We start from the raw sequence: 22,289 nt of genomic DNA, 5'->3' as shown, positions 1-22,289 counted from the left end.
CAATTTACATTCCCACCAACAGCGCAGGAGGGTTCCCTTTTCTTCACACCCTCTCCAGCATTTATTAGTTGTAGACTTTTTGATGATGACCATTCTGACCAGTGTGCATCTGGAAATGTTTTGCTTTCCCCTCGATATGGAATTCTGGTTGACAATTTTTTTTCATTTAACACTTGAAAAATATTATGCCCCTTCCTCTGACTTCCATGGTTTCTGATGAGCAATCTGTTGTCACCCTACTTGTTTCTCCCCTGTAAGTAAGGTGTCATTTTTCTCTGGCTGCTTTCAAGAGTTTTTCTTTGTTTTTAGTTTTTAGAAGTTGAATTATGATATGTCTTAGAGTGTATTTCTTTGAGTTTAGTCTGTTTGGGGTTCACTCAGCTTCTTGATTCCATAAGTTTAAGTCTCTTGCCAAATTTGGGAAGCTTTCAGCCATTATTTTAATACTTTTTCAGCCCTACCCTCTTTCTTCTCTCCTTCTGGGACTCAGTGACATTAGTGTTAGATCTTTCGTTACAGTTCCACAGCTCCTGAAGCTCTCTTCTCCTTGTTTTTTTTTTTTTTTTCTTCTCCTTGTTTTTTCTCTAGTCCTTTTTCTTTCTGTTATTCAGATTATATAATTTTATTATTCTGTTTTCTACTTCACTGATCTTTCCTCTGATTCATCTGTTCTGCTCTTTAGCACATGTACTGAGCTTTTAATTTCAGTTCTTGTCCTTTTTATTTCTAAAATTTCCATTTGGTTCTTCTTTACTTCCTCTGTTTCTTTGCTGAGACGTTCTGTTTCTTTGCTGTGACTTTTTCTTTAACTTTTTATTTTATATTGGAATATAGCCGACTAACAACATTGTGATAGTTTCAGGTGCACTGCTGTGACTTTCTATTCTTCTGTTTCAAGCATGTTTGTGATTGCTCGTTGAAGCATTTTTATCATGGTGGCTTTAAAATCTTTGTTAGATAATTTTAACATCTCTGTCATTTCTATGTTGGAGTTTGTTTGTTGTCATTTGTCATGTCTTGAGATCTTCCTTTCTTTGAAACCTGGACATTTTGAGTATTATGAAACTCTGGATCTTATTTAAAGCTTCTGTTTTAGCCCGCTTCCTCTGACCCTACAGTGATGGGAGAAAGGCTGTGTTGCCTTGTTACTGCCAGACAGGGAATGGAAGTCCAGGTTCCCCACTTGGCCTCCGTTGACACCTGGAGCTGGACAGCAGTGTTTGTTACTGCTGGATGGCAGCAAGAGTTCATGCTCTCTACTAGGCTTATACCGATATCGCCTTGCTGAGCGGGGCAGGGGTGCCTTGTCACTGCTCTCCACATAGCCTCGACCGATGTCATTGGAGGGGGGTGCCCTCATTACTGTTGGACAGTAGTGAAAGTCCTGACTCTCCAGTAGGCCCTCTCTGAGACCACCTTAGCATGTAAGAGGAGGGGTGCCTCATTACTGCCAGGTAGCTGGGAGTCCAGGCTCCCTGCATGCTTTCCACTGTTGCTACAGGGTGGTAAGGGAGAGGGGAAGCTTGTTACTGCCCAGATCCCTACTTGGTCTTTTCTGACACCATCCACGCTGGGAGAGGGGGTCCCTCTTACAGCCTGATGAAGGTGAAAAGCTGGGCTCTCCACTGGACATTTACTGTCAGAGGTATGGGTGGAATGACATGTTTTTGATGGTGTGTTGGCTAGTATGTTAGGTTTCTGAAGAGAAACAGAGATCAATAGAATGTGTGTATATGTATGCATGCATGTACGTATGTGTGTGTGTGTGTGTGTGTGTTTGTGTGTATTAGAGAGAGATTGATTTAAGGAATTGACTCACAATTGTGGGAGCTGGTAAGTCTGAAATCTGCAGGGTTGATTGGTGGACTGAAGACCCAGGGAAGAATTGATGTTGCTGCTCCAGTCGGAAGGCAGTCTGGAGACAGAATTTTCTCTTCCTAGAGGGGTGAGAGAATACTTATTTTTCTCTTAAGGTCTTCAGCTGATTGGATGAGGCCCACCCGCATTATGAAGGGTAATCTGCTTTATTCAAAGTCTACTGATTTAAATGTTAATCTAATCTTAAAAATACCTTCATAGCAACAGCTAGAATGATGTTTGGCCAGATATCTAGGTATTGTGGCCTAGCTAAGTTGACACATAAAATTAATTATCACTGTTGGAGTAGAGTGGTACTGTCTAAAAATACTGTTCCTGGGGTCCTGAGGTTCCTAGCCAGTCTGCCTTCTTTCATCTACTCTTTCTAGTTGTCTTATATTTGTTTCATTCATAATGTCCAGGGTTTTCAGCTGGACTCAGCTGAAGGAATATGGAAAAGTACCTACTCTGGTTTTTTATTTGTCACCTTCTTTTAACATGTTAGATTAAATGCTTCATTGATGTTTGAGGCCATAGGTTTCTATTTCTAATTCTCTTCTCTCTTTTCTCCTGAAACTTAAGTTCTTCCTTCTGTGTGTGTGTGTGTGTGTTTTAATATCACATCTTTTGGACTAGAGTGTCTGATTTTATGATTTTCTCTGGGTGTTTTTTTCCTCCTTCAGATTTTAGTTTAAATTTTTCTTTATTTAGTTGTAAGTTTTTCTAAGCACATTCACTCTGGTCTTGGTGATACGTATCCTGACCCTTGCCTAGAACTCACTAGTCTATAAGCCATAATTCAGAAATACAGTCCTGTAATTTGATTCCATTGTTTATATCCTGCTGTTCACTTCCCTTATCTTTCTCTTCCAAAATCCCAACCTTTAGCTTGGACAGAAATTGAAAATATCATCTCTTGGTTACAAAGACCTTCAGTATACTATCTGTGACCTCAGAGTCACTTAGGATACAGTGTCGCTTTCTTCTGTTGTTTGTTTCTGATGTGAGTTGGCAGAGCTTAGTGTTTGGCAGATTTGTGTCCTAGCTGGTTCCCTATCAAGTTTGATGTATTGCAGGAAGATAGAATACTTTTCTACTTTTCTTTTAGCTATGTTAGGTCTGTTTTCACATGGATGCTTCTGAACTCCCTAGTCAGGGTCATGTACAGAAACACTAATTCAAAGCCTGGGAGCCACAGCTGCTTCACATAAGTTAGTCTCTTTCACCTGGCCTGTCTGGCTCGCTTACACCTGTGAGTCTTTACAAAGGTAGTTTGCTATTCCTGTAATGCCACTCTTTTCTGCTGCCTTTCCTCCAGATAGTCTGCCAAACCACTTTTCAAACTACAGATCTTGTTTTCTACGGGAGTTCTTGCAGATTTAGCAAAGGAGAGCATCTTATATTTCTTTTTATTTTGTTATTGTGACATGATTTTCCCATGGCTCTTTACCCTCTCCAATCCCCTATTAATTATGCACCATCCATTTCCCTTTAAAAAAATCTAAAAATCTTAATCTTTCAAAAAATCCATTTATAACCACCCTTCAATTATCTATGTTACTAGAAACAACAGTACATAAATAACGGCTACTCCTGAATATATTTTGCTCTTAATATTTTGAGAATTCACAGAATTTCAAATAAACTAACAAAGTTACCCATTGAAACCCAGCATAAGAATCACCAGAAAATTATCACCTTTCCCAGTCTGTTTCCCCTACCTCTCTTTTCCCAACATTCATGTACAGAACAAATTATATAATTTCATAGGTTGATGCAAATATTAACCTAGGCAGAGCTTCATTTATTGAATTTATATCCTTTTGAATGGGTAATGAAAACAACTGTGAAAGGTTTGAATTTAAAAACCTTCTTTTCTTCTTGGAACGCAAAATATATACCAGGAACTGATAATAATGTCAATCAACTGATTAAGCAGAGAAAATTATAATAGAAAAAATTGTGAGCATGTTTTGCCAACTCTGGATCATTAAAAATTAACTTTCTGTTACTTTTTATTTCTACTTTGGCATAATTGCTTTATTCTCTTGGCTGAATGCCATTTGAAGTTTATTCATCTTGTACTGTCCATCTTAGGTAGTGAGCTCCTAAAGGGTAGGTATCTATCTATATGTTTGTCTTCCTCTGGTCTTCTTTTAAATAACCGTGACAGTATAAAAACCTTAAAGAAAAAAAGGAAAATTTTGACAAAAATGGTGTATAGCTTTTTTGTATATATGACTCAACTTAAGTAGAAGTTTTCTGAAAGTTGTGTGATTTATTTTTCTTTCTTTCCCTAATTTGGCACTTAATAGACATTTCTTAAAGACGGTAGTGATAGTGACTTCAGTCATAAAAACTGATGAATTTCATTCTATATTATAGATGGAGTCTTAAAATATTTTATATCAACTGATATTTTTAAAAATCAAATATACAGGGAATTCCCTGGTGGTCCAGTGGTTAGGACTCGGCACTTTCACTGCTGAGGGCCTGGGATCGATCGATCCCTTGTAGGTGAACTAAAATCCCACAAGCCACATGGCGGGCAAAAGAAAAAAAAAATCAAATTTACAGAAGAAACCCTGAATTTGCTGTTGTAAAACAAAAGAAATGAAACAGTCTCCCATGATTTCTCAGTCTTCTGAAAATGCATTTTGTACAAAATAGTAGATTTGTTTATATTGAGATGTGTTCTTGAGAACTAAGAGATACGTAGATTGGGCTTCATTGAGTGGCACTACCACTATCCTGGGTATTCACCCGCCTGTACATTGATTAAAGCCCTTGGAATTGAAGAAGCTCTGTAAAAATTTAACATTTTTTCAAGCACACAAGCCCACAAAATTTCCCTAACCCTTTACATATTTAACAATGTCAGAATAACAATGATAATGTCTTGGCTTTAAATAGCTCCTTGACTATTTAAGGAGTTCAGAGAACTGAATGATCTCATTTTGCCTTTGCCATTCCTGACAAATATGTATCTTCAACTATGTTCAGTGCTAGTAGTAACATAGACCTTCTAATTGCCCATGTCTTGGCAATATGAAAAGCAGACCCTGTGTATTTGTTACCTCTAGTATAGGGATGTCTTTCAATATGAAAATACATCTAATGATGAACAGCAGTAGTTTGAGAAGAGTAGAATCAGCAATGTGGAGTTTATTTACAATTATAATGAAATTATTTTCTCTACAGTGATCCTTAGAGCTGAGAGGGATTTTAGTGGTTTGTAGTCTAAACCCTTTGAAGAGATGGTAAAACCTCTGAGGCTAGGTTAAGAACTTCCCTAAGTCACAGAGCTAGAGCTAGAGGCAGAGTATTTAGAGGTCCATTTCTTGACATGCATGGTAATATTAGACAGGTTTAAATAAGAAGAGCTCTTAGTTGGGGTCAAGGGGTTCAGAGCATTATTCTGCTTTGCTATTGGTGTCATTTCAGAGAGTTAGCTGTTTCAAATACTTGTTTGTATTATGATTCCTTGCTGGCAGAATCCACATCTAATTATAATAGGATTATATACAGTAGGATTTCTTTATACATTTATATTCTTTATAATGAAACGTTGTGGCTAAAACGGAATCAAAAGGTATCTTCTCAGAGAAATTCTTTACATGCAGAAAGTTCTGCAAGCTTGTAGAACTGGACTTAGTTGTCTCTAACATCTTGTTTGTGAATTGAGAATAAGCAAGGAATATCCATGTGGAGTTTTGCTTTACTCTTTTTTTTTTTTGGCTGCGTCGGGTCTTAGTTGCGGCACGCGGGATCTTTGTTGAGGCGTGGGGGATCTTTTATTGCGGTGCACGGGCTTCTCTCTAGCTGTGGCATGCGGGTTTTCTCTTCTCTAGTTGTGGCGCGCAGGCTCCAGGGCATGCGAGCTCAGTAGTTGTGGCACACGGGCTTAGTTGCCCTGCGGCATGTGGGATCTTAGTTCCCTGACCAGGGATTGAACCCGTGTCCCCAGCATGGTAAGGTGGATTCTGTACCACTGGACCACCAGGTAAGTCCCTGGTTTACTCTTAAATGTGATTCTTCTGTTCATTTTCTGTGTTCTTTGTGTTCTCTAATCCCCTTCCCAAGAGCAGGAATGCACTCATAGATCTGAAGGGAGTTACATATTCTATTCACAGTAGTGGGATCCCAGAATAATTGTTTAAATTGATTTTTCTAGGCAACTCCCATACTTTAATTTTTTTATTCTATAAAATATCTAAGTAAATCAGATCTTGTTATGATGAATTGTCTAGCCTTACTCAAAATTAGTAGCCAGTTTACTAGAACTTGAACTCATTTTGATAGCTAGAGACTTTTTAGTAGATTTATCACAATGTGATTTGATCTTTATTGTATATTTTGGAGGAAATAGGTTGTCCTCCTGGGGCTTAGAAGCTAAGGGAAGAAATTCTTGGCACTTACAGATAGTTGGTCTCAGTTTTGATGTTTGAAGTTATCCAGCATCCTGATGCAGCTGGTGACCATTCTTTCCTTCAGCAAATACTTTGTGACTGCCTGCTGTGTGCCAGGTACTATATCAGGCACCAGGGAGACAGTGTTGATCAAGAGGGACTCAGTCCCTGCCTTCACAGAGCTTAGAATGCTCAGCTATAAGGAGTCCTGGGCCTCACTACAGTTGCTCACAGAGGGACATGAAGACATGTAGTGAATCAAAATGTATTACATGTTTTGGAAAGAAAGAGGACATCCTGAGTACTGCTTAAAAGTTAAGTATTAAATTCATAGTGTATGTCAGCCATTGTTGCTGTTTGGTAGCTTCAGTTAGAACCAAATTTTACTTAGCTCTGGGCAAAGTGTCTAAACAGTTTTTTCAGCTTCAGTCCTCCCACTTGCCTTGGAGGTTACAGGACAATTGATTTCGATTGATCTTTCACATCATCACCTTAAACTCAGAGGATTCTTTATTGCATTTGTTTACCAGAGAATTTTCAGTGACATTTGAGAAATAAGATGTTTTCTACATGGAGATGGTTTCTCTGTGATGTTCCCTGAACTTCACTTTGGCCCTTGCCAGAGATCTCTATTTTTACAGCTATGTGCGTCATTGTTGTTTCCAACTGATAGATGCATGAATGCAAGTTCACATCCTTCCTGCCTTAGGACTTGTGGGGGCTTGGCTCAGGCGGCTGGATAGACAGCAGGGAAGGTCACTGAGAAAAGGAGGTTAGACTATTAGTTCTTTCTTTGTCCCCACACGACATTCTAAGCTGTAATAAATTTATTGTTTGGTACAACTGTTAAACCCATTCCTGTTGTTATTTTTTCTCAGTCTTCAGCCTCCTCCACAGCCTTTCTGTGGCTTTTGAAGTCCACTCTCCCCGAGTTTCAAAACAGTGTACTTCTTTGATCCTTCTCCTACGACCTCTCTAAGGGGTCTTTTCATACCCTACTTCTGCCACTTTCTTCTGCCCAGTACTTTAGGTATCTCCCCAAACTTTTTCTGGGGTCTTCTGCTCCTCTCTCTTCTTTCTTCTCTTTTCCTACCCTTTCACCTTTTCCTCCCTCATCTTTCACTTTTTTATTCATGCACTCTTGGGTACATTTGTTAAATATATATTTACTTAGCACCTACTGTGTGCTTTGTACTATGCTAGGTACTAGGTTTTTGGAATGCATGCATGAATGAGATAGATACAGCTCCAGCTTCCATAGAATTTACTATTTTCCCAATTGATTCATAAATTATAATTATGCAGTGTTTTAATGGAGAAGTATTGGTTGATATGAGAGCATGTAATTTAGGGACCTGTCCTAGTTTAAGTGGACAGTGAAGTCTTCCCTAGGAAATCATTTTTAGCTAAAATCTAAAGGGTGAGTAGGAATTTCTGAGGTAGAAGCAGGGAGTGTTCCAGGCAGTTGCAACAGAAGACTCTAACTCAGCAGATTTTCCTGGCGGTGCAGCGGTTAAGACTCCGTGCTCCCAATGCAGGGGGCCCGGGTTTGATCCCTGGTCAGGGAACTAGATCCCGCATGCCGCCACTAAAAGATCTCTCTGCTGCAACTAAAGATCCCACATGCTGCAACTAAAAGACCCCTCGTGCCACAGCTAAAGATCCCACATGCCACAACTAAAAGGTTCCTCGTGCCACAACTAAAGATCCCGCGTGCTGCAACAAAAAGATCCCGTTTGCCGCAACTAAGACCTGGTGCAGCCAGATAGATAGATATCTAGATAGGTAGATAAATAAATATTAAAAAAAAAATTCTTAACTCAGTATTCTAGTCACATGGGCCTTCTTTCAGTTCCTTGAATACACCATGTTTCTTCCCACCTCAGGTGATGAAACACAAGTTACCACCTTTTCTCAATCTTACCTAAACTGATTCTTCACTGCAATTCCTTCTTTTCCCCAGTTCACTGCATTAGAAGTCTTGGTGTCATTGATTTCCTTTGAAATAGACCTGAGATCTACCCTTTCTGCTTCCTTCATTTGCTCTGCCTGCCATAGGGCTTCAAGGTATGGTCGCTTCACAGCTGGATACTGTGATAGTGACTAGAGTCCTTCCAGCCTTCTCCTCCAACATTTCCTTGCCCCACCCTCCCCAGCATAGCCAATACGGACCTCTCGTTCTGAGACCCGTTTTTAATTATATTACTCCTTGGTTAAAAAACCTAGAGTAGATTCCTGGTGCACAAAATCCAGATTCCCCTAATTTGGGTCCTCGGTTATCAGTCCTCAGACTGCCTCTCTAGTTTTGTTTCTCAACACACACCTCCTGGGACAAGCAGATATTCCACCTCTTTCCCCTGTAAACCATGCTCCTTTCTGCCTTTGTTCTCTGTTCTAACATTTGCCACCGTCTCCAGGAAAGCTTTTCAACTAGTGTAGCCCCCAGTGATTTCTTCATCTCTGAACTCTACTTATAATACTTTCTGCATTTCATATGTGCTAATATTATTTCCTGACCTAAATTTTAAGTTTAAAAACAGAGACATGTCTTACAGGAATTTTATATACCCTGCTTTAGGATTCACCTAAGTATAGGTACTTAATAAAGGCTTTGATGATGCCCAGAAGACTGACTTTTCCAGTTTTTTTAAATTGAAGTATAGTTGATTTATAATATTGCATCAGTTTCAGGTGTACAGCATAGTGATTCAGGGTTTCTGCAGATTATATTCCATTATAGGTTATTACAAGATAATGGGTATAATTCCCTGTGCTATACAGTAAAGCCTTGTTGCTTATCTATTTTATGTGTAGTAGTTTCTATCTGTTAATCCCATACTCCTAATTTGTCCCTCCCCTCTCCCCCTTCCCTTTGGTAACAGTAAGTTTCTTTTCTATTTCTTTGAGTCCAGAAGATTCATTTTGATATTATTTAGTGGAGGTTGCTAATCAAGGATTATGAGTCATTAATATTGTAACTGTTGTGTCCTACACATTGGGCATAACTTGAATTGACAGTAAACACCAACCTAGGTTGACAACAGGAATAATTCATTGTAACGGGCTCTAATGCTCCAAGGTTCTTTTATATTAGTCAAGTTCTCACATTTCACAGAAGTAATTAGTATTCCTTCTAATATTACAGCTATTTGCATACTAGTCCTTTATAGTTTGCAAGTTTTATTTAAACGAATCATCTCATTTAATCCTCAGTACAACTCTTTGAGGTAAATGGTATTATCCTTTTTCCTTTTAAACGAATCATCTCATTTAATCCTCATTACAACCCTTTGAGGTAAATGATACTATCCTTATTTTTTACTGAAGAAGAAGTTGAGGTATAAAAAACTTAAATCAGTGTGAGTCACCCAGCTAGTTTATTTTGGAGCCCAGACCAGAACGTAGGCCTCTGAGTTAGAGTTTCTCTTCTAATTTAAAAAAATTTTATTTATTTATTTTTATGTACTTTTTTTTATTGGAGTAAAATTGCTTTACAACGTTGTGTTAGTTTCTGCTGTACAATGAAGTGAGTCAGCTATACGTATACATATATCCCCATATCCCCTCCCTCTTGGACCTCGCTCCCACCCCCCACCCCATCTGACGCAGCTAGGTCATCACAGAGCACTGAGCTGAGCTCCCTGTGCTATACAGCAGGTTCCCACTAGCTATCTGTTTTACACATGGTAGTATACTTATGTCAAACCTAATCTCCCAATTCATCCCACCCTCCCCTTCCCCCTCTGTGTCCACATGTCCGTTCTCTACATCTACGTCTCTGTTCGTGCCCTACAAATAGGTTCATCTGTACCGTTTTTCTAGATTCCACATATATGCGTTAATATACAGTATTTGTTTTCCTCTTTCTGGCTTATTTCACTCTGTATGACAGACTCTAGGTCCATCCACATCTCTACAAATGACCCAATTTTGTTCCTTTTTATGGCTGAGTAATATTCCATTGTATATATGTACCACATCTTTATCCATTCATCTGTCATTGGACATTTAGGTTGTTTCCATGTCCTGGGTATTGTAAATAGTGTTGCAGTGAACATTTGGGTACGTGTGTCCTTTTGAATTATGGTTTTCTCAGCAAACCCAGTGGGATTTCTGGGTCATATGGTAGTTCTGTTTTTAGTTTTTTAAGGAATCTCTATACTGTTCTCCATAGTGGCTGTATTAATTTACATTCCCACCAGCAGTGCAAGAGGATTCCCTTTTCTCCACACCCTCTCCAGCATTTATTGTCTGTAGATTTTTTGATGATGGCCATTCTGACTAGTGTGAGGTGATACCTCATTGTAGTTTTGATTTACATTTCTCTAATAATTAGTGATCTTGAGCATCTTTTCATGTGCCTCTTGGCCATCTATATGTCTTCTTTGGTGAAATGTCTATTTAGGTCTTCCACCCATTTTTTAATTGGGTTGTTTGTTTTTTTGATACTGAGCTGCATGAGCTGTTTGTATATTTTGGGGATTAATTCTTTGTCCGTTCTTCATTTGCAAATATTTTCTCCCATTCTGAAGGTTGTCTTTTTGTCTTGTTTATGGTTTCCTTTGCTGTAGAAAAGCTTTTAAGTTTAATTAGGTCCTATTTGTTTATTTTTTAATTTTCATTACTCTAGGAGGCGGGTCAAAAAAGATCTTTCTGTGGTTTATGTCAAAGAGCATTTTTCCTGTTTTCCTCTACGAGTTTTATAGGGTCTGGCCTTACATTTAGGTCTCTAATCCATTTTGAGTTTATTTTTGTGTATGGTGTTAGGTAGTATTCTAATTTCATTCTTTTACATGTAGCTGTCCAGTTTTCCCAGCACCACTTATTGAAAAGGCTATCTTTTCTCCATTGTATGTTCTTGTTTCTTTTGTTATAAATTAGGTGACCATATGTGCGTGGGTCTATCTCTGGGCTTTCTGTCCTCTACCATTGATCTGTATTTCTGTTTTTGTGCCAGTACCATACTGTCTTGATTACTGTAGCTTTGTAGTATAGTTTGAAGTCACAGAGCCTGATTCCTCCAGCTCTGCTTTTCTTTCTCAAGATTGCTTTGGCTGTTTGGGGTCTTTCGTTTTCCATACGAATTGTAAAATTTTTTGTTCTAATTTTGTGAAGAATGACATTGGTAGTTTGATAGGGATTGCACTGAATCTGTAGATTGCTTTGGGTAGTATAGTCATTTTCACAATATTGATTCTTCCAATCCAAGAACATGGTGTATTTCTCCATCTGTTTATGTCATCTTCGATTTCTTTCATCAGTGTTTTATAGTTTTCTGAGTACAAGTCTTTTGCCTCTTTAGGTAGGTTTATTCCTAGGTATTATATTCTTTTTGTTGCGATGGTAAATGGGATTGTTTCCTTAATTTCTCTTTCTGATTTTTTGTTGTTAGTGTATAGGAATGCCAGAGATTTCTTAATTTTGTATTCTGAAACCTTACCAAATTCGTTGATTAGTTTTCTGGTGACATCTTTAGGATTTTCTATGTATAGTATCATGTCATCTGCAAACAATGACAGTTTTTCTTCTTTTCCAATTTGTATTCCTTTTGTTTCTTTTTCTTCTCTGATTGCTGTGGCTAGGACTTGCAAAACTATATTGAATAAGAGTGGCGAGAGTGGACATCCTTGTCTTGTTCCTGATCTTAGTGGAAGTGCTTTCAGTTTTTCACCATTGAGTATGATGTTTGCTGTCGGTTTGTCATATATGAGCTTTATTATCTTGAGGTAGTTTCCCTCTATGCCCACTTTCTGGGGAGTTTTTATCATAAATGGATGTTGAATTTTTGTCAAAAGCTTTTTCTGCATCTATTGAGATGATCATATGGTTTTTATTCCTTAATTTGTTAATATGGTGTATCAACATTGGTTGATTTGCGTATATTGAAGAATCCTTTCATTCCTTGGATAAATCCCACTTGATCATGGTGTATGATCCTTTTAATGTGTTGTTGGATTCTGTTTGCTAGTATTTTGTTTGGGATTTTTGCCTCTGTGTTCATCAGTGATATTGGCCTGTAATTTTCTTTTTTTGTGATTTCTTTGTCTGGTTTTGGTATCAGGGTGTTGGTGGCTTCATAGAACAAATTTGGGAGTGTTCCTCCCTCTGCAGTTTTTGGAAGAGTTTGAGAAGGATTGGTCTTAGCTTTTCTCTAAATGTTTGGTAGAATTCACCTGTGAAGCCATCTGGTCCTGGACTTTTGTTTGTTGGAAGAGCTTTAATTACAGTTTCAATTTCATTACTTGTGATAGGTCTATTTATATTTTCTAATTCTTCCTGGTTCAGTCTTGGAAAGTGTACCTTTCCAAGGATTTGTCCATTTCTTTGTGGTTGTCCATTTTATGGGCATATAGTTGTTTGTAGTAGTCTCTTATAATCCTTTGTATTTCTGTGGTGTCAGTTATGATTTCTCCTTTTTCATTTCTAATTTTATTGATTTGCATCCTGTCCCTTTTTTTCTTCATGTGTCTGGCTAAAGGTTTATCAATTTTGTTTATCTTCTCAGAGAACCAACTTTTAGTTTTATTGATCTTTGCTATTGTTTTCTTCATTTCTATTTCATTTATTTCTGCTCTCATCTTTATGATTTCTTTCTTTCTACTGACTTTGACTTTTCTTTGTTCTTTCTCTGGTTGCTTTAGTTGTAAGGTTAGATTGTTTATTTGAGATTTTTCTTGTTTCTTGAGGTGAGATTAAATTGCTATAAAATTCCCTCTTAGAACTGATTTTGCTGAGTCCTATACGTTTTGGGTCGTCGTGTTTTCATTGTCATTTGTTTCTATGTATTTTTTTATTTCTTCTTTGACTTCTTCAGTGATGTCTTGGTTATTTAGTAGCACACTGTTTAGCCTCCATATATTTGTGGTTTTTACAGTTTTTTTTCCTGTAATTGATTTTGAATCTCATAGCGTTGTGGTCAGAAAAGATGCTTGATATGATTTCAGTTTTCTTAAATTTTCCGAGGCTTGATTTTTGACTCAAGATGTGATAGATCCTGGGGAATGTTCCGTGTGCACTTGAGAAGAAAATGTATTCTGCCACTTTTGGTGGAATGTCCTATAAATATCAGTTAAATCTATCTGGTTTACTGTGCCATTTAAAACTTGTGTTTCCCTGTTTATTTTCTGTTTGGATGATCTGTCCATTGGTGTAAGTGGGGTGTTAAAGTCCCCTACTATTATTGTGTTACTGTCAATTTCCCCTTTTATGGTTGTTAGCATTTGCCTTATGTATTGAAGTGCTCCTTTGTTGGGTGCATAAATATTTATAATTGTTATAGCTTCTTCTTGGGTTGATCCCTTTATCATTACATAGTGTCCTTCCTTATCTCTTGTAACAGTCTTTATTTTAAAGTCTATTTTATCTGATATGAGTATTGCTACTCCAGCTTTCTTTTGATTTCCATTTGCATGGAATATCTTTTTCTATCCCTTCACTTTCAGTCTGTATGTGTCCCTAGGTCTGATGTGGGTCTCTCATAGACAGCATATATATGGGTCTTGTTTTTGTATCCATTCAGCCAGCCTGTGTCTTTTGGTTGGAGCATTGAATCCATTTACATTTAAGGTAATATTGATTTGTATTCTCCTATTACCATTTTCTTAATTGTTTGGGTTTGTTTTTGTGGGTCTTTTTCTTCTCTTGTGTTTCCCACCTAGAGAAGTTCCTTTAGCATTTGTTGTAAAGCTTGTTTGGTGGTGCTGAATTCTCTTAGCTTTTGATTGTCTGTAAAGCTTTTGATTTCTCAGTCAAATCTGAATGAGATCCTTGCTGGGTAGAGTAATCTTGGTTGTAGGTTTTTCTCTTTCATCACTTTAAGTATATCCTGCCACTCCCTTCTGGCCTGCAGAGTTTCTGCTGAGAAATCAGCTGATAACCTTATGGGGATTCCTTTGTATGTTATTTTCTGCTTTTCCCTTGCTGCTTTTAATATTTTTTCTTTGAATTTAATTTTTGTTAGTTTGATTAATATATGTCTTGGTGTGTTTCTCTTAGGGTTTATCCTGTATGAGACTCTCTGCACTTCCTGGGCTTGGGTGACTATTTCCTTTCCCATGTGAGGGAAGTTTTCCACTATAATCTCTTCAGATATTTTCTCAGACCCTTTCTTTTTCTCTTCTTCTTCTGGGACCCCTATAATTTGAATGTTGGTGCATTTAGTGTTGTCCCAGAGGTCTCTTAGATTGTCTTCAATTCTTTTCATTCTTTTCTCTTTATTCTGCTCCTTGGCAGTTATTTCCACCATTCCGTCTTCCAGCTCACTTATTCGTTCTTCTACCTCAGTTATTCTGTTCTTGATTCCTTCTAGTGTATTTTTCATTTCAGTTATTGTGTTGTTCATCTCTGTTTTTTTGTTCTGTAGTTCTTCTAGATCTTTGTAAACATTTCTTGTATTTTCTCAATTCATGCTTCCATTCTATTTCTGAGATTCTGGATCATCTTTACTATCATTACTCTGAATTCTTTTTCAGGTAGGTTGCCTATTTCCTCTTCATTTATTTGGTCTCATAGGTTTTTACCTTGCTCTTTCATCTGTGATATATATATATATATATATATATATATATATTTTTTTTTTTTTTTTAATGGGTGAGATTGTGTTCCTGTCTTACTGGTTGTTTGGCCTGAGGCTTCCATCACTGGAGTTTGTAGGCTGTTGGGTAGAGGTGGGTCTGGTGCCAAGAATGAGGAACTCCGGGAGACCTCATTCCTATGAATATTCCCTGGTGTCTGAGATTCTCTGTTAATCCAGTGGTTTGGACTCAGAGCTCCCACCACAGGAGCTCAGGCCCGACCCCTGTCTCATGCACCAAGATCCCACAAGCCATGCAGGGTGGCAAAAAAAGGAAAAATAGCAGAACAATAACAAAGAGTAAAAAATAAAATAAGATTAGAAAACTAACAGATATGTTACAAAGAATAAAAAAAATAAAAATATAGATGAAACAAGAACTGGAAGGTAAAACAGAACCATAATAGTAAAAAAGAGGAGAAAAGGAAAAAAAGCCTTTGCTGTGGAGGGTGAGGCTTAGGCAGGAGCGGGGTTTAGGCAGTGGGCAGGGCCTTTGCTTAGGACCACAGGGCTGGAAAAGGCCCTGGGGGGTTGGGGGTGGGGCTTAGGCTCATCTCAGCCCGAGGGGCCCAGGAGTGCCTCTGGCCTTCGAGGGCAGAGGACCAGGGCCAGGACGCCAGCAGGCTCACTGGGCCCAAGTGGGTGGGGGAAACGCCAGCCAGCTGCATTTCCCCCTGATCCTCGCATCCCAGAGAGCCCCTCCCTGTTGGCCTCTCTTCTTCTTTGCCCATCCCTCCCTCCTATGCCCCTAGGATCCACATGGTGGAGGGAGCCCCAGAAAGCAGGGGAGCAGACCTGGAATCCTAGTAGGCTTCCCGGGGCCAAGTGGGCAGGGGAGATGCCCGCTGGGCCTCCCCTGATCCTCTGGTCCTGGAGGGTTCCCCCCATCATCTGCCTCCCCTCCTCTTCCTCCCCCAGCTCTCTCCCTCCCATGCCCCTAGGAACCATGAGGCTGGAGAGGACCCCGGAGAATGGAGAGCCAGACCTGGGAGCCCAGCAGTCTTCCCAGGCCTGGGTGAGTGGGGGAAATGCCCTCTGCACCTCCCTGGATCCTCCAGTCCTTGAGGGCCCCTCCTGCCAGCTTCTCCTCTTCTCCCCCCACCTCCCTCCTACACCCCTAGGACCAACGTGGCCCAGAGGGGGCCTCGGATGGTGGAGGACCCTTCCTGGGGGCCCCACAGGCTTCCCGGGCCCGATTGGGCAGGGAAATGTCTCGGAGGATCAGGGTTCCTCCAGGCGTGAGAACCCCTCCCCACTCCCAGCCACCCCTCAGGGGCGGCAGTCCTGTCCAGCCTCCACTTTGCCTCCCCTCTCACTCCCCCTATGTCCTACCTGGTCGCTGAGGGGTTCTTCCTGTCTCCTTAGGCGGTCAGGTCCCCCACTAGCGTCTGGCAGGCGCCCTAGTTGTGGGGAGACACGAACTCCACGTCCACCCCCGCTGCCATCTTGACCGGAAGCCTCTAAGTTTTTAAATAAAATTTTTTTTCGGCTTTATTGAGGTATAATTGACAAATAACATTGTGTAAGTTTAAGGTATACAATGTGATGATTTGGTATATGTATATATTGTGAAATGATTACCACAATAAGTTAGTTAACGCATCCATCACCTCATGTAGTTACCATTTTTTTGTGGTGAGAACATTTAAGGTCTACTCTCTTAGGTGATTTCAAGTATGCAACACTGTATTGTTAACTGTAGTCACCATGCTGTACATTAGGTCCCTAAAACTTCATCATCTATAACTGAAATTTGACCAACATCTCTCCATTTCCCCCAGTCCCTCGCAACCACCATTCCACTTTGTTTCTATGAGTTCAACATCAGGGGCGCAGATATTGCTTCAAGGTAGTGATTTCATTTCTTTCAGATACATACCAAAAGTGGGATTGCTGGATGATATGGTAGTTCTATTTTTGATTTTTTTGAGGAACCTCCATACTGTTTTCCATCATGGCTATGCGAGTTCCCGTTCCTACCAACAGTACAAGGGTTCTCTTTTCTCCACATATTCGCCATTGCTTGTTATCTCTTGTCTTTTTGATGATAGCCATTCTGTCAGATATGAGGTGATAATCTCATAGTGGTTTTGTTTTGCATTTCCCTGATGATTGGTGATATTGAGCACCTTTTTGTGTACCTGTTGGCCATTTGTATGTCTTCTTTGGAAAAGGGTCTATTCAGGTCCTTTGCCCATTTTAAATCATATTATTTGGCTTTTTGCTGTTGAGTTGTATGAGTGCCTTATAAATTTTGGGTATTAACCCCTTATCAGATATATGGTTTCCAAATACTTTTTCTCTTTCCATAGGTTGCCTTTTTATTTTGGGCTCCTTTTTTAACCACTGTATTTCTTCTCTATTAGAGAATCTGCCCTTGATCATACTTAATCATTTTCTGCCAGAGACCTTTGTCCTTGTGTATTTTAGTTGTTCAGTAACTGATTCCTAGAAAAAAAGAATGTTCAGCAGCTGCTTCTCAGGAAGCATGAAAAGAGGTTACATTTTTTTAAATGGATTAGTATTTCAATTAATATGATTTTGCCTTAGTATCTTTCTAAAAACTTTAAATGAAATTTGCATATGGATGGTGTGATGAGTGAAGCCTAAAGCTAACTGGTGTAGTTGGGTATTAATTAGTTACTACCCACATCTCTGGTAGACCATGTATCCAGCACCAAAACTAGATAATCAGACCTGTAGTATGCCTAGCCAGAAAAGGCCAGGCTGAGGTCAAGTATTGAAATGTCATACTCAGAGCTCCCTCACCAAAGGAGGTCTAGGCATGAGACCATGAATCTTTACCCCTTGCTGGTTCTATTTGATTACAGAGACATGGTGCTGGCAGAGCTTTTAAAAACTTGTTTCATGTTTTTAAAATCCTTGGGAGCTACAGAGTGGGTGTTCAGACCAAAAAGGCTGCTTCCTGGAGTGTTTATGCAAAGGGTCATTTTTAGAGAGTTATGAGGAATGGAATTGGGTCTGACGTCAATTCTCAGTGTGCTTTCTCTCCCCGGAGGAATAGCCCATATGTAGAGACAGATGTGAGACTGAAGTCTCTTTTACATATAAATAATGCTGGGAGAGAATGAGAACATTACTGTGAGTTAGAGGTTGGGGAAGAACCAAGTTTACTGTAAGCCAGAGATGACCAAGTTGTTTTTTATACGCACTTTTTCAAACATTCAATTGTGTATAACCCATAAGCCTAAATGTGCACAAAACATAAATGTACAGTAAATTAATAATAATTAATAATAATAGAACAAATACCTGTGTAATCATCCCAGGTCAAATACTAGAACATTACCAGCACCCAGAAGCTCCCCCAACAATTCCTTTTGATCACTACCCAGTTCCCCCTTCAGGAGTCTCCTGACTTTTATGGTGATAATCTCCTTGCTTTTCTCTTTAGATTTACCGCTTTTATGTGCATTCCTAAACAACATAAATTCATTTTGCCTATTTTTGAGCTTCATATACATGGAATCATATTGCATTTTTATGTGTCTTGATCCTTTTACTTAATGTTTTGTTTGTAATTACACATTGTTGAATATAGCTGTAGTTTGTTCTCTTTTATTAGAGTATTTCATTGTATGACTATATTATTTTACTTTTGATAGTTGTTTGGTTCTTTCCAGTCTGGGCCAGCTGTAAATAATGCCACTTTGAACATTCTTTTTTTAAAAACAAATTTATTTATTTTTGGCTGCATTTGGTCTTCGTTGCTGCACGTGGGCTTTTTCTAGTTGTGGTGAGCAGGGGCTACTCTTCGTTGTGGTGTGCAGGCTTCTCATTGCGTTGACTTCTCTTGTTGAGGAGCATGGGCTCTAAGTGTGCAGGCTTCAGTAGCTGTGGCACGTGGGCTCAGCAGTTGTGGCTCGCGGGCTCTAGAGTGTAGGCTTAGTAGTTGTGGCTCACGGGCTTAGCTGCTCCACGGCATGTGGGATCTTCTCAGACCAGGGATCAAACCCATGTCCTCTGCATTGACAGGCAGATTGTTAACCACTGCGACACCAGGGAAGTCCCCACTTTGAACATTCTTGAACTTGTCTTTTGGTTCATGAATTCCCGTTGGATATACATTACCTTGAACCATGTGAAATTACCTTTTTTTTTTCCTGTGTCGTGCAGCTTGCAAATTCTTAGTTCCCTGCCCAGGGATCGAACCTGTGCCTCCCTGCAGTGGAAGCGCAGAGTCCTAACCACTGGACTGCCAGGGAAGTCCCTGAAAGTATCATTTTTGTGGATCAGTCACATATTAATGATTCCATATGGTTCATTGTAATACCTAGGAGTAGAATTGTTGGATCATAAGAATTGCGTATGTTCAATTTTAGTAGATTCTGCCAAATAGTTTTCTAAAAATCTTGTACCAACTTAATCTCCCTCCAGCAACATATAAGAATTGTTCCACATTCTGGCCTACATTTGGTATTGTAATTTTTTGTTGTAATTTTGATTTGCATTTCCTTGGTTACTCATGAGGTTGAGTACTGTTTCATTTGTTTTTGGCTGTTTAGATTTCTTCTTATGAAGTACCTATTCAAGTCATTTGCCTATTTTTCTGTTGAATGGTCCATTTTTGTCTTACTGATCAGCAGGTGTTCTTTATATATTCTAGATATGAATACTTGATTGTTAATGTGTCACATGTATCTTCTTCCATTCTGTGTCTCATCTCTTTACTCTCTTATTCGTGTCTTTGATGAACGGATATTCCCAATTTTAAGGTAGCCAAATTTATTCATCATTTTTTTTATAGTTAATACTTTTTGTGTTTGTCTAAAATGACTTTTGCCATACGTAAGATTTTGACAATAGTCTGCCATATTATCTTCCAAGAGCTTTTTCACATTTAGTTCTGTAATCCATCTGAAGTTGATTTTTTTTACATTATCAATTTTTTTATTGATGTATAGTTGATTTACAACATTGTATTAATTTCTGCTATACAGCAAAGTGATTCAGTTATATATAGATATAGATATATACACACATATTCTTTTTTATATTCTTTTCCACTATGGTTTACCATGGGATATTGAATATAGTTCTTTGTGCTATACAGTAGGACCTTGTTGTTTATTCATTGTGTACAGAGGTCCAATTTCATTTTTCCCCCAATGGATATCCAGTTGTCCCAGCACCAATTAGTGAAGAGAGATACTCTCACCACTGCTCTGAGGTGTCACTTCTGTCATAGATCAGGGTCCATATGTGCCTGTATCTGTTCCAGGCTCTGTTCTATTCAGTGGTCTGTTATATTCCTGCACTAATACCTCATTGTCTTAATTACTATAACTTTATAGTAAATAAGTCCCCACCTTGTTCTTTTCTAAGAGTGCCTTGGCTATCCTTGTCCTTTTGCATTTCCATATACATTTTAGACTCAGCTTGTCAAGTTTCATCAAAAAAGTCTGTTGGCATTTTTATTGAGATTGCATTTAATCTATGAATTTATTTAGAATTTACATCTTTATAATAGTGAGTCTTAAATCTAGAAATAAGGTTTATCTCTCCATGTAATAAGGTCTACTTTATTGTTTATCAAAAAATTTTTTGAGGTAAACTTCATATTTCAACAATATTTTATCATCAAATTTACCATTTTAATCATTTTTAGGTATACACTTCAGTTGCGTTAAGAACAGTCACACTGTTGTGCAACCATCACCACTCTCTACCTCCAGAACTTTTTCAGTGGCTTTCAGTACATTCATAATGTTATACGACCACCAGCACTATCTAATTTCAGAGCATTTCATCATCTCCCCCCCCCCCAAAAAAAACCCCATGTGCATTAAGTTGTCACTCCTCCAATCCTTAGCAACCACTAATCTGCCTTCTGTCTTCATGGATTTGCCTCTACTGGACATTTCATGTTAAGTGGAGTCACACAAAATATGGTCTTTTGTGTCTCATTTCTTTCACTCAGCACAATGTTTTCAAGGCTCATCTTTGTTGTAGTATGTACTCTTTTTAAGACTGAATAATATTCCATTGCATGTATATACCACATTTTGATTATATGAATATACCATATTATTAATTCATCAGTTGATAGACTAGTCAATAAAATTCTATAATTCTTTATAGAGGACTTGCCCATATTTCGTTAGATTTATTCCAAGACACATGTTTTCAAATCATTTTAAATGATATTTTTATAATGTAATTTGAAAATACATAATTTTTTAAAATGTAATTTAATATGTTGTTTACCACTGTTATATAGGAACATATGTTAATTTTACATTCTATAAATAGTTTAAAGTTTGATAAACTCTCTTAATCCCAAAAATTTATGTTGATTCTTTTGGATTTTATATATATCAATCATTGTGATGAATGAAGGACTTTTGTTTGTTTCTTTTCATTTCTTCTGCCATTTGTTTCTTCCTTGTATCTTACCCTGCTGACTAGAACCTCTAGTACAGTGTTGAATAGAGTAATGATAATAAGCAGCCTTGACTTTTTCCTGATTCCAAAGGAAAAGCTTTCAACCCTTCACTGTTAAATATGAGATTTGCTATGTTTCTATTCATGTTTCAAATGATTTTTATCTTAGCTGAAACCTGGATTTCTAGGACAAATCATTTTTGGTTTTAATTTTTAAGAAACATTTAAATGAGCTCCTGAGGGTACTTCCCCTCTGATTCGGTCATTTTTGGCAGTCTTGATGTATGACTTTGGAAGTCACACTGACCTGAGTCCAAATATGGCTCTACTATAAACTCATGTGATTTTGGTTAGGATTATAAATCCTTCTAGGGCAAGAACTGCATGCTATTTATTTAATTCTGTATCATTAGCTTTCACTTATTAATGCCTAGTACATTGTAGGGGCTTAATATAGATCTTGAAAAAAATGAAGTTATATAATTTGTCTCTGAGTCTTGGCTTCCTCATTTATAAAATAGGAATTAATAATCCCCTATAGGCCTTTATATAATGATTTAAAAAATAATATGTGTAACATAGTTACATGTAAAAAATGCAACTTTCCTTTGAGATTTACTTTTCTTTAGCTGACTACATTAGTAATTAAGAGGGTTCTGGGATCCACTTTTGAATATTGAGTGTTGGGGGGTTCTCCACAGTAACAGCAATTCTCAGACACCATCTGGGTGTCTTACAACTCAACACAATTCTTACACTGTCTACTCAGAGATACCATCAGATTCCACAGATTGAGGGCACAGTCCTACAAGACTGCCCCCTTCTCCTGCCTACTTCAGACGCCAATCTTAAGCCCAGGTTGTTACCTGTTTCTGACTGCCTGGCTACAGATTGGAGCCGTGACCCTCTCCTTGAACTTTAGGTGCTGGTTGTAAGTCCAGGTTGTTCCCTATACTTCTGACTGAATATAAAGCAGAGGTTCCCATGACCCTCTCCTTGTGTTTGATTAATTTGCTAGAGTGGCAAACACAGAGAAATATTTTACT

At 38.4% G+C, this 22,289-nt stretch overlaps 1 protein-coding gene across 8 annotated transcripts in view; it reads left to right on the top strand.

Moving 5' to 3' along the window:
• The window catches only part of ALG9 (ALG9 alpha-1,2-mannosyltransferase), a 98,273-nt gene that overhangs the window by 49,860 nt on the left and 26,124 nt on the right, over positions 1-22,289 (top strand). The gene's annotated exons all lie outside the window — the stretch shown is intronic.

This window comes from Orcinus orca, chromosome 8 (genome assembly GCF_937001465.1).
Source record: "Orcinus orca chromosome 8, mOrcOrc1.1, whole genome shotgun sequence".
Lineage (NCBI taxonomy): Eukaryota > Metazoa > Chordata > Mammalia > Artiodactyla > Delphinidae > Orcinus > Orcinus orca.
This window is presented reverse-complemented; position numbering and strand designations above follow the sequence as displayed.